Below are 13,614 nucleotides of genomic sequence, written 5' to 3'. Positions count from 1 at the left end.
TCATCGGGTGAGAGGTCTGGAGAACGTGCTGACCAAAAAAAAATGGCTCTGAGCACTATGGGACTTAACATCTTAGGTCATCAGTCCCCTAGAACTTATAACTACTTAAACCTAACTAACCGAAGGACATCACACACATCCATGCCCGAGGCAGGATTCGAACCTGCGACCGAAGCAGTCGCGCGGTTCCGGACTGAGCGCCTAGAACCACGAGACCACCGCGGCCGGCCGTGCTGACCAAGGCAACGGTTGAGCACACTGTGTAAGGAGGCAGGTCAGCACTGTTCAGTTAACACAAGGTCTTGTGTTATCTCGTTTGAAAGTGATGTAACTGATACCTAGACGCTGTGGCCCATCTGTCTTAAGCCTTTAAGTCCCAACCGTAAATACCGAGGAGACGAAAGTCAGAGGATACTTCCTGATATCATTTCGAACCTCCTTTTACCAAACGTAGTGCAACATCTCGACGTGTCATGGACTCAACAAGTAGTTGGAAGTGCCTCTATAGCCGTGCGTAATTTCTAAAGTGTTTCCAGTGAAGAATTTTGTGCACGAACTGAACTCGCGATTGTGTCCCAGAAATGTTCGATGAGATTCATGTCGGGTTATCTGGGTGGCCAAATCATTCGCTTGAATTGTCCAGGAGGTTCTTCAAACAAATCGCGAAGAATTGTGGCCTGGTGACAAGGTGCATTGTCATCCATAAAAGCAGGCCGCGGTGGTCTCACGGTTCTAGGCGCGCAGTCCGGAACCGTGCGACTGCTACGGTCGCAGGTTCGAATCCTGCCTCGGGCATGGATGTGTGTGATGTCCTTAGGTTAGTTAGGTTTAAGTAGTTCTAAGTTCTAGGGGACTGATAACCACAGCAGTTGAGTCCCATAGTGCTCAGAGCCATTTGAACCATCATCCATAAAACTTCTATCACTGTTTAGAAACATGAAGTCTATGACTGGCTAAAAATGGTCAAGAATCCGAACGTAAACGAAGAACCAGCCCCTTCCATGTAAACACTGCCAGCATCATCATGGGGCCACCACAAGCTTGCATAGTGCCTTGTTGGCAACGGGTAAATGGCTCCGTGGGCCCTGTACCACACTCGAACCCTACCATCAGCACTTACCAATTGAAATCAGGACTCATCTGACCAGGACACGGTTTTACAGTCGTCTATGGTCAAACCGATGTGGTCACGAGCCCAGGAGAGGCAATGCAGCGATGTCGTGCTGTTAGCAAAGCCAGTCGCATCGCTCGTCTGCTGCCACAGCCCATTATCCCAAAATTTCAGTGCACTGTTCTCACGGATATGGTAGCAGTGTATGTTGTCTGTTAGCACGGACAGCCCTACGCAAACGTCGATGCTCTCTGTCTTTAATTAAAGGCCGTCAGGAACTGAGTTCTCCGTGTCGAGAGTTAATTCCTAATATTTGGTACCCTTAACGCACTCTTAACACTGTGGATCTCAGAATACTGCATTCCCAAACGATTTCCGAAATGAAATGTCCCATTTGTGTAACTCCAACTACCATTCCGCAATCAGTGTCTGGTAATTCCCGTCGTGCGGCCACAATCACGCCGCAGCTCCGTAATTGTGAACGCGAATCTACCGCCATCTATATATGTGCTTCTCGCTGTTCCATGTCTTTTGTCACCTCAGTGTAAAGGAAAAATTAATTTTAAAATTTTTCACAAAATTGACTTTTAGGATCATAGAAAGCAAAGAATACAAGAGGAAATTGGAAGAAAGTAAACAATTAACTATATTAAAGCAGTGATTTCACTTTGGAGCCACTGGGATAAACAGTTTTCAACCACCCACCATTTCATAAGATATACTTGAAAGCAATTTCGCAGTTTTCAAAGACATCTCGAAACTTCCATGAAATCATGATGCCTAAAACAACAAAAATCGGCCTACAATTTAATAAATTTATTTCAGAAGTACATACTCTTTCAATGTCCGCCCCTGGTAGCTGAATGGTCAGCGTGACGGTTAGTTAATCCTCTGGGCCCGGGTTCGATTCCCGGCTGGGTCGCGGAATTTTCTCCGCCCAGGGACTGGGCGTTGTGCTGTCCTCATCATCATCCTATCATCCTCATAGACTGCAGGTCGCCGAAGTGGCGTCAAATTGAAAGACCGGCACCCGGCGAACGGCCTGCGCGACAGAGGTCGCTAACCATACGCGTAAGTGGAAACTGCTTCAATGGTTTCGTGTCGAAACTACTCATAATAGCAGTAGGAAAAAATTCGATTTACGTTATAATTACGTTAGATGGACCCGTACCCGTGGTGGTCTAGGGGCAGCGTCTTTGATTCATAATCAAAACGTCTTCCGTCCTGTGTTCGATCCCCGCCACTGCCTAAATTTTGATAAGTAATCAGCATTGGCGGCCGAAGACTTCCGGCATAATAAATCAGCCTCATTCTGCCAACGGCCTTGTCAAAGAGGGCAGAGGAGCGGATAGGTATTCAGGGCACTCTCTTGTCCTAGGGGTGGGAAATTGAACCCAAAGGCGGAAGAATCAGCAATGATCAACGACGTGAGGATGTAGAAGGCAATGGAAACAACTGCATTAATGACACGTAACGTGTATCCGCAGGACATGTGGCCTGTAATTGAAGAAGTGCCATGATGATCTCTCCATTGGCAAAAGATTCCGGAATAGTCCACCATTCGGATCTACGGGAGGGGACTGCCAAGGGGAAGGTTACCATGAGAAAAAGACTGAATAATCAACGAAAGGATAACGTTCTACGAGTCGGGGCGTGGAATGTCAGAAGCTTGAACGTGGTAGGGAAACTAGAAAATCTGAAAAGGGAAATGCAAAGGCTCAATCTAGATATAGTAGGTGTCAGTGAAGTGAAGTGGAAGGAACACAAGGATTTCTGGTCAGATGAGTATCGGGTAATATCAACAGCAGCAGAAAATGGTATAACGCGAGTAGGATTCGTTATGAATAGAAAGGTGCGGCAAAGAATATGTTACAGTGAACATTTCAGTGAGAGGGTTATCCTTGTCAGAATCGATAGCAAACTAACACCGATTGCGATAGTTCAGGTACACATACCGACGTCGCAAACTGAAGATGAAGAGATAGAGAAAATATATGAGCATATTGAAAGGGTAATACAGTACATAAGAGGAGATGAAAATCTAAGTCATGGGGGACTGGAATGCAGTTGAAGGGGAAGGAGCAGAAGAAAAGGTTACAGGAGAATATGGGCTTGGGTAGAGGAATGAAAGAGGAGAAAGACTAATTGAGTTCTGTAACAAGTTTCAGCTAGTAATAGCGGATACCCTGTTCAAGACCGAGCGGGATGGTGCAGTGGTTAGACACTGGACTCGCATTCGGGAGGACGACGGTTCAATCCCGCGTCCGGCCATCCTGATTTAGGTTTTCCGTGCTTTCCCTAAATCGCTCCAGGTCAATGCCGGGAAGGTTCCTTTCAAAGGGCACGGCCGACTTCCTTCCCCGTCCTTCCCTAATCCGATGAGACCGATGACATCGCTGTCTGGTCTCCTTCCCCAAAACTACCAACAACCAACCAACCAACCTGTTCAAGAATCACAAGAGGAGGAGGTATACTTGGAAAAGGCCGGGAGATACGGGAAGATTTCAATTAGATTACATCATGGTCAGACAGAGATTCCGAAGTCAGATACTGGATTGTAAGGCGTACCCAGGAGCAGATATAGACTCAGATCACAATATGGTAGTGATGAAGAGTAGGCTGAAGTTCAAGACATTAGGCAGGAAAAATCAATAAGCGAGGAAGTGGGATACGGAAGTACTAAGGAATGGCGAGATACGTTTGAAGTTCTCTAACGCTGTAGATACAGCAATAAGGAATAGCGCAGTAGGCAGTACAGTTGAAGAGGAATGGACATCTCTAAAAAGGGCCATCACAGAAGTTGGGAAGAAAAACATAGGTACAAAGAAGGTAGCTGCGAAGAAACCATGGGTAACAGAAGAAATACTTCAGTTGATTGATGAAAGGAGGAAGTACAAACATGTTCCGGGAAAATCAGGAATACAGAAATACAAGTCGCTGAGGAATGAAATAAATAGGAAGAGCAGGGAAGCCAAGACGAAATGGCTGCAGGAAAAATGTGAAGACATCGAAAAAGATATTATTGTCGGAAGGACAGACTCAGCATACAGGAAAGTCAAAACAACCTTTGGTGACATTAAAAGCAACGGTGGTAACATTAAGAGTGCAACGGGAATTCCACTGTTAAATGCAGAGGAGAGAGCAGATAGGTGGAAAGAATACATTGAAAGCCTCTATGAGGGTGAAGATTTGTCTGATGTGATAGAAGAAGAAACAGGAGTCGATTGAGAAGAGATAGGGGATCCAGTATTAGAATCGGAATTTAAAAGAGCTTCGGAGGACTTACGGTCAAATAAGGCAGAAGGGATAGATAACATTCCATCAGAATTTCTAAAATCATTGGGGGAAGTGGCAACTAAACGACTATTCACGTGTGCAGAATAAATGAGTCTGGCGACATACCATCTGACTTTCGGAAAAGCATCATCCACACAATTCCGAAGACGGCAAGAGCTGACAAGTGCGAGAATTATCGCACTATCAGCTTAACAGCTCATGCATCGAAGCTGCTTACAAGAATAATATACAGAAGAATGGAAAAGAAAATTGAGAATGCGTTAGGTGACGATCAGTTTGGCTTTAGGAAAAGTAAAGGGACGAGAGAGGCAATTCTGACGTTACGGCTGATAATGGAAGTAAGGCTAAAGAAAAATCAAGACACGTTCATAGGATTTGTCTACATGGAAAAAGCGTTCGACAATATAAAATGGTGCAAGCTGTTGGAGATTCTGAAAAAAGTAGGGGTAAGCTATAGGGAGAGACGGGTCATATACAATATGTACAACAACCAAGAGCGAATAATAAGAGTGGACGATCAAGAACAAGTGCTCGTATTAAGAAGGGTGTAAGACAAGGCTGTAGCCTTTCGCCCCTACTCTTCAATCTGTACATCGAGGAAGCAATGATGGAAATAAAAGAAAGGTTCAGAATGGCATTAAAATACAAGGTGAAAGGAATTCTGCTACCTAGGCAGTAAAATAACCAATGACGGACGGAGCAAGGAGGACATCAAAAGCAGACTCGCTATGGCAAAAAAGGCATTTCTGGCCAAGAGAAGTCTACTAATATCAAATACCGGCCTTAATTTGAGGAAGAAATTTCTGAGGATGTACGTCTGGAGTACAGCATTGTATGGTAGTGAAACATGGACTGTGGGAAAACCGGAACAGAAGAGAATCGAAGCATTTGAGATGTGGTGCTATAGACGAATGTTGAAAATTAGGGGGACTGATAAGGTAAGGAATGAGGAGGTTCTACGCAGAATCGGAGAGGAAAGGAATATGTGGAAAACACTGATAAGGAGAAGGGACAGGATGATATGACATCTGCTAAGGCATGAGGGAACGACTTCCATGGTACTAGAGGGAGCTGTAGGACAGAGATTGGAATACGTCAAGAAAATAATTGAGGAATTAGGTTGCAAGTGCTACTCTGAGATGAAGAGGTTAGCACAGGAAAGGAATTCGTGGTGGGCCGTATCAAACCAACCAGTCAGTAGACTTAGTTTGATGTACGAGATCAGTTCAAAAAATTCCGGAACATTCGTAATTTTGCACCAATAGTGTTATGAAGCGAAAGGCAATTGGCATCCCTGCAAACGCATTTGTTTCATGTGTACCTGCCAGAGGTTTCATTGTGGTATGTGTGTTAGTTATTGTTCAGTGCTCTATTGCGTAGAATGTTGTGTCGCACAGTGGCGAACTCGAGCTGACATAGCTAGAGCAGCAACGCATCTGCATTAAATTTTGCGTGAAACTCAAGAAAGCTTTTACAGAGACTCACCAAATGATGGAGGAAGCTTTCGGTGATGAGTGATTAAGCCGTAGTCTATGTTACATATGGTTGACACGGTTTAAAAATGGTCGGACGGAAGTTAAAGATGACCATATTTCAGGACGCCCTTCGACGTCTACCGACGACGGTCATGTCAGGAACGTCAATGAAATAGTGCATGGCAATCGAAAACTGACTGTCCAAGAGATTGCAGAAGAATATAACATTTCAGATGGATCGTGTCATGAAATCCAGACACAGCGTCATTCAATGTATCGTGTTGCCCCCCCCCCCCCCTCCACTCCAAATTGGTTCCACAGGTCAATACCACAGGTTCACATGATTCAAGACCACAAAAACCTTCGCCTCGCATTTGGTTCGCGCAAATGATAACGAGATGTTCCCTAACAGAATCATAACTGGTGATGAGACATGGGTCTATGGTTATGTTGAGGCCGAGGTTCAATCTTCACAATGGGTCGGGAAAGGTTCTCCAAGGTCAAACAAAGCTCGTCAGGTCAGGTCAACTGTGAAAGCCTTGCTGATAGTTTTCTTTGACTTTGAAGGATTGGTTCATCATAAACTCGTGCCACAGGGACGAATTGATAATCGATGGTACTATACGAAAATGTTGCGATGCCTGCGAGAAAATGTGAGAAGGAAACAGCAAGAAATGTGGCGAGACAATTCATGGCTCTTGCATCACGGTAATGCACCCGCACATTCATCCCTATTGGTGCGTGACTGTTGGAAATGAAATCACTGTGCTGCCTCAGCCTCCGTACTCTGCAGACCTGGACCCTGCGGATTTTTCTTTTTCCTGTGTTGAAAACCTCGTTGAAAGGACGAAGATTTGCAACGATAGATGAGATAAAAGAAAATTCACAGACGAGGCTTCGTGTGATCCAGCAAGATGCGTACAAAGAGTGCTTTCGGAAGTGGAAACTGCATTTGGAACTCTGTATCAACTGTGGGGGAGAATATTTCGAAGAATATCATGCAGAATAAGTAAAAAATAAGCGTAGAAAAATTTTGTGGGCAAAGTTCTGGAATTTTTTGAACAGACCTCTTACTTACTTTCACTATGAGTCACTTCTCAGAATGATCGTTGTGAAAAACCACGTGTCAGGAACTCCAACAATCACGTAACACAGCCTTGGGGCCCACTGTTGTTTCGAACGCTGTAAATGACTGATACAACGCACTACATTCGTAGAAGTACCGCATTGTCCCACCAGACATCTCAGTCCTGCAATAGCATTGATGGTTTCATGCGAAAGGCACTGCTGATTCAAACAAAATTAATGAAGTGGTAGTTACAGGTAGAAACCACAAGTGCTCGCAGAGTTAACAGGTCAGAACGTCAGAAATTTAACGGCTAATGTCCACATTGCCGACTAGATGAACCAGGAGTGACTGTGTTGTGAGTCCAAGAGATGATGGGCTCGTTTTCCGGTGACGAATGTGCTTGGCCAAAGTTCGTTTCCCTTGGAGTCCGCACACAGGGAAAGGTCCACCGTCACGCTGTATACAGGCCAGTGAGTCGTTTCAGAAAACGACCTGGTAGCTCTCCTGTGTCAAAAGCTGTTGTGTGTGTAACTGTCGGTGCATACGTACAGGTTACTTCCGTGGTGATGTTACAGCCTTTCAGATTATAATGGCTCTAAGCGCTGTGGGACTTAACATCTGAGGTCATCAGTCCCCTAGACTTGGAACTACTTAAAGCAAACAAACCTAAGGACATCACACACATCCATGCCCGAGACAGGATTCTAACCTGCGACCGTAGCAGCAGCGCGGTTCCAGACTGAAGTGCCTAGAACCGCTCGGCCACAGCGGCCAGCAGCCTTTCAGGAATGATGCAGAAGGATAAAATACCAATCTGAGGTGAGGGGTCCTGGTTGGGAAACAACCGAGTCGAATGTTATAAGGAAATATCGTTCTGATACCTCTGCTACTTTTGTTGCTAAGGTTGCAGGGTAGACAGTTTTCGAAGATGGTAGACCGGCTAAAACCAGAAAACATGTGGTCTAAACTGCACACATTAAGATCTATAGGCACTATTAATATTCCATACTGTGAAATACTTCAACTGAACAAGTGCCCTTAGCTCTACAGATGCGCATTTGAGAGCCAAATTTACCACATTTTTTTTTCTTGTTTTGGTCCACACTACGTGCTCAGAAATATGGAAACAAAAGAGCTAGTAGTAGTAGAGATGTTTACTAGACTTTTCTTTGTTTTCTTTCGTCCTTCCTACCATCTATGAAACTTGTGTACCCTCCAGTCTTAGCGATGCTGCATGGGTTTCACTGTCAGAGGTATCAGAACTTTGGACCTGGTTGTACCCGAACGAGGATCCCTTATCTCAGATTGATACATTTACCCTTCCCCATAATCCCTGAAAGTTTATAACAAGGATCTTCCTGTATGTTCTGCTGCGATACGTGAAGCCGAAACAGTTGTCGCCGTGCTGACAGCCCCTGGTGCTACAGAATGCGTCAGTTGTCCTTGTCAAGCCTTTAATTGCTGCAGGCAAGCCCGACAGAAGGTACGTGACCTGGTTGTACGATTCTGCATGGTCGAACGAACAACATGTCCATCCTCTGAGCCGCGAGACTCGTAGGATCGCTAGGATCCTCCATGGCTTTATGAATGGTTTACCTGATCCCATAGATTTCATATTTACACGGTAGTCATGGGATACCGAACAACGCAAGCAGCAATAGCGCAGTCTCTGAAGGGCAAGATCTTGGCATTCTCTACTTCTGACACGTACTTTTAGACGTTTCCGTGTATTACGCGACCTTGTCACAATCACCTTAAAGTGCAGTTTCTGTATGATATACCCGCTACGTAAACAGGTAAGAGTAACGCCATCTCCACCCCGTATACAGGGTCTCCCAGCAGAAATGGTTAATCTCCAGGGGTTGGACAGGAACTCTCTTTAGAATCAAAAGCTTCATACGGACATATACTCCATTCCGAAGGGTTGCCGAGATAGAACACATTTGATGAAAATTTATTTTTTTGCTACTGGAGCGCAACTATATGTTTTACCCAATCAGCGCATTTGACGTTTTGTTTTAGTGCATCCTAGCTTGTTACTTTTAACCTCTTTGCTACGGATGTTTTTCGGCCATACGAGTAAAAGTGGATCCATACTTGAAAATGTGGGTCCCTCTTTGTGATTTATCTCCCGTCACTAAACATTTCTACGTCTTCAATGTTTTTTTAATTATTAGGCACAATTTTAGCGTGGTTAACTATGAATCAAACGAGTTGCGTGTAAATCAATCACTTCCACAAATAACAATGTATCTTCGGTGTGTTCTACCTCGGCAACCATTTGGAATAGGACACGTCCATATCAAGTATTTTGCGTCACATCAAAAATGATCAAACTGTGTGTGAAATCTTATGGGACTTAACTGCTAAGGTCATCAGTCCCTAAGCTTACACACTACTTAACCAAAATTATCCTAAGGACAAACACACACACCCATGCCCGAGGGAGGACTCAAACCTCCGCCGGAACCAGCTGCACAGCCCATGACTGCAGCGCCTCAGACCGCTCGGCTAATCCCGCGCAGCTGCGTCACATCAATGGTACTGTCATGTACCCTGTTATTGATCAATCCTCCTCGTACACCTTGTATAAGGAGCGATCTTTATAACCGGAATGTAGAGGGAATTACTCTTACCTGCTTTGTGTTGTTGCGGTGAAACGCTAAACATTTTCATATTTCGATTCACGCCAGTTTTACGTACCTTGGGTGGCACCTTCATGATGCTGCTATTTTACTAACTAGCAATGTACATATTTTAACCTTCGCCATCCCAGAAACAGTTAGCCCTATGGCTAATAGGTACAAATACATGGACTTGTTTGGTGACGGACCAAGCACCAGGTGATATCACAGCAAGTATCACAGCTGTACACTGAGGTGACAAAAGCCATGGAATACCTCTTAATATCGTGTCCACGTTAGTGCAGCAACTTGATGTAGCAATTTGTTGGAAGTCCTCTGCAGAAATTTGAAGCATGCTACCTCTGGAACCGTCTATAACTGCGAAAGTCGTGCCGTTGCAGGACTGTGTGCACGAACTGACCTCTAGATTATGTGTGCAGATGTTGAATGGGATTAATTTCGGGCGATCTGGGTGGCAATATCATTCGCTAGAATTGTCCAGAATGTTCTCCAAACCAATCGCGAACTATTGTGACGCATGGCGCATCGCCATCCATAAAAATTCAATCATTCATTGGGAACATAAAGTCCATGAATGGCTGTAAATGGTCTCCAAGTAGCTAAATATAACAGAAGACCCAGTACATTCCATATAACAACAGCCCACACCGTCATGGGGCCATCATTAGCTTGCACAGTGCGTTGTTGACAACTTGCGTCTGTGGCTTCGTGTAATCTACACTACTCTCGAACCCTACCATCATCTCTTACAGCATCGGTTTTCCAATCTCCTAGGGTGCCCAGGAGAAACACTGCAGGCGATTCGTGCTTTTAGCAAAATCACTACCGTCGGTCTCTTCTACCATAGCCCATTATCAGCAGATTTCGCAGTACTGTCCAAACGGATACGTTCGCCGTACACCCAACATCGATTTCTGCGGTTGTTTCAAGCAATGTCTGTGAACACTGACAACACTACACAAGCGCCGCTGCTCACGGACTGAGTTGTGCATGGCGAAAGGCAGTGCCTGAATTGTGTATTCTTGGAACACGCTTGACATTGTAGATTTCAGAATATTGAACTGCTTAATGAATTCCGAAAGGTAATACACTACTAACTATTAAAATTCCTTCAGCAAGAAAAAATGCAGATGATAAACTGGTATTCATTATGCTAGAACTGACATGTGAGTACATTTTCACGCAATTTGGGTGCATAGATCCTGAGAAATCAGAGCCCAGAACAACCACCTATGGCCGTAATAACGGACTTGATACGCCTGGGCATTGGGTCAAACAGAGCTTGGATGGCGTGTACAGGTACAGCTGCCCATGCAGCTTCAGCACGATATCACAGTTCGAGTAGTGACTGGCGTATTGTGACGAGCCAGTTGATCGGCCATCAATACCAGACGTTATCAATTGGTAAGAGATCTGGAGAATGTGCTGGCCAGGGCAGCAGTCGAACATTTTCTGTATCCACCCGCGGTGGTGAATTATGCTGCTGAAATGTAGGGTTTCGCAGGGATCGAATGGAGGGTAGAGCCACGGGTCGTAACACATCTGAAATGTAACGTCCACTGTTCAAAGTGCCGTCAGTGCGAACAACAGGTGACCGAGACGTTTAACCAGTGGCACCCCATACCATCACGCCGGGTGATACGCCAGTATGGCGATGACGAATACACGCATACAATGGGCGCTCACTGCGATGTCGCCAAACACGGATGCGACAATCATGATGCTGTAAATAGAACCTGGATTCATCCGAAAAAAATGACGTTTTGCCATTCGTGCACCCAGGTTCGTCGTTGAGTACACCATCGCAAGGCGCTCCTGTTTGTGGTGCAGTATCAAGGGTAATCGCAGCCATGGTCTCCGAGCTGATAGTCCATGCTGCTGCAAACGTCGTCGAACTGTTCGTGCAGATGGCTGTTATCTTGCACACGTCCCCATCTGTTGACTCAGGGATCGAGACGCGGCTGCACGATCCGTTACAGCCATCGGATAAGATGCCTGTCAACTGGACTGCAAGTGATACGAGGCCGTTGGGATCCAGCACGGCGTTCCGTATTACCCTCCTGAACCCACCGATCCCATGCTCTGCTAACAGTCATTGGATATCGACCAACGCGAGCAGCAATGTCGCGATACGATAAACCGCAATCGCGATAGGCTACAATCCACCTTTATTAAAGTCGGAAACGTGATGGTACGCATTTCTCCCTACACGAGGCATCACAACAACGTTTGACCAGGCAACGCCAGTCAACTGCTGTTTGTGTATGAGAAATCGGTTGGAAACTTTCCTCAAGTCAGCACGTTGTAGGTGTCGCCACCGGCGCCAACCTTGTGTGAATGCTCTGAAAAGCTAATCATTTGCATATCAGAGCATCTTCTTCCTGTAGGTTAAATTTCGCGTCTGTAGCACGTCATCTTCGTGGTGTAGCAATTTTAATGGCCAGTAGTGTATCTCATGCGTGTAGCTCCAACAACCATTCCGCATTCAAAGCCTGTTAATTCCCGTCGTGCGACCGCAATCACCTTGGAAACCTTTTCACATAATCACACGAGTACAGGAGACAGCTGCTACAAGACACCGCCCCTTGTATATCGTCTGTGCACGCTATAGTACCGCCATCTGTAGACGTGCACATCGCTACCCAATGGCATTTCTCACCTCGGCGTATAGAGGAGACGCCGGCAGCTCTAGCAGCTAGTTACCATTTTGAAATGGCTGAGAAGCCCTCAGCAGAGATTTCGTGGGTGTACAACCAGGCGCGGCTGCAAGCACGAGCGGGTTTTTTCAAAGTGCAGCTGTTCGAAGAACCGAGGAATGAGCTTGTGGAGTTCGCTACTTTTCTGTCGGGGAACGCACCTCTCCTACAGACGAGTTCGGTGACTTTTTCTTTACAGGAACAGCAATATAGTGTAACCTTCCCGTATAAATAATAAATTACAAAATAATTAAATTTGGATAATTAAGTTCTGACATATGAAAACTGATAAATCTTAACTCATGAAGAACTGATAAATTTTGACGTAAGCAGCGCAACGCCATAGCCCTGTGAAATCAATCTGAATCTGTCCGTGAGAAATAAAACTGAAAAATTCTTACCTCGTGATGGTGTCGCCGGATAACGCTGTCTATATGTCTGCTCGTAAATGGCACAGCTTAGTGCAATACTGGCCTATCTACTATTACTGGATAATATTATGAGAAAAACTGACTTTACTTAGTGACACAGCTGCACAGCTGGTCGTCTGATTACTAAAGAACATATGACTCTGATCTGACAAAAATTCTGGAATATTTTAATTTAGATAAATTACTGGATCAGGACTGGCAATGACTTAAGGGGAAATTATACTTTTATAGTTGACTGGTAAAAACAATTATATTCTGGACATGTTTTACGTTATTGATAAAGATCTGCAGTCCATTGCACGGGAAAATTGAATATATTACAAATCTGGGTCAACTGGTGCTCACGAATCACAAAAGCAAAGATTGAAACAAATTCATATTAACATCTCAGACAAGTAACTTAACTACGCGCATGCCATTAAAAATAATAAAACTTACCTTACAATAGATGGTTTACTTAATTACACTGTTGATTTTTCATTATATTAACAAATATTCATTTGTTCATAATCATCTCATTCCATGGCATTATTTATCTATGCTGCCTTGCCGCAGTGGATACACCGGTTCAGTGAGATCACCTAAGTTAAGCGCTTTCGGGCGTGGTTAGCGCTTGAATGGGTGACCATCCAGGCCGTCATGCGCTGTTGCCATTTTTCGGGGTGCACTCAGCCTCGTGATGCCAATTGAGGAGCTACTCGGCCGAATAACAGCGGTTTCGGTCAAGAATACCATCTGACGACCGGGAGAGCGGTGTGCTGACCCGACGCCCCTCAAATCCGCATTCTCCACAGAGGATGACACGGTGGTCGGATGGTCCCGGTAGGCCACTCGAAGCCTGAAGACGGAGTGCTGATCACAATTATTAGTCATTTCAATATAAGAAAGAT

The 13,614-nt window shown here is 45.0% G+C and overlaps 1 protein-coding gene across 1 annotated transcript in view; it reads left to right on the top strand.

Moving 5' to 3' along the window:
• Positions 1 to 13,614, top strand: part of LOC126416294 (dipeptidase 1-like) — a 306,787-nt gene that overhangs the window by 24,044 nt on the left and 269,129 nt on the right. The window lies entirely within an intron of this gene.

Source organism: Schistocerca serialis, chromosome 8, assembly GCF_023864345.2.
Source record: "Schistocerca serialis cubense isolate TAMUIC-IGC-003099 chromosome 8, iqSchSeri2.2, whole genome shotgun sequence".
Lineage (NCBI taxonomy): Eukaryota > Metazoa > Arthropoda > Insecta > Orthoptera > Acrididae > Schistocerca > Schistocerca serialis.
This window is presented reverse-complemented; position numbering and strand designations above follow the sequence as displayed.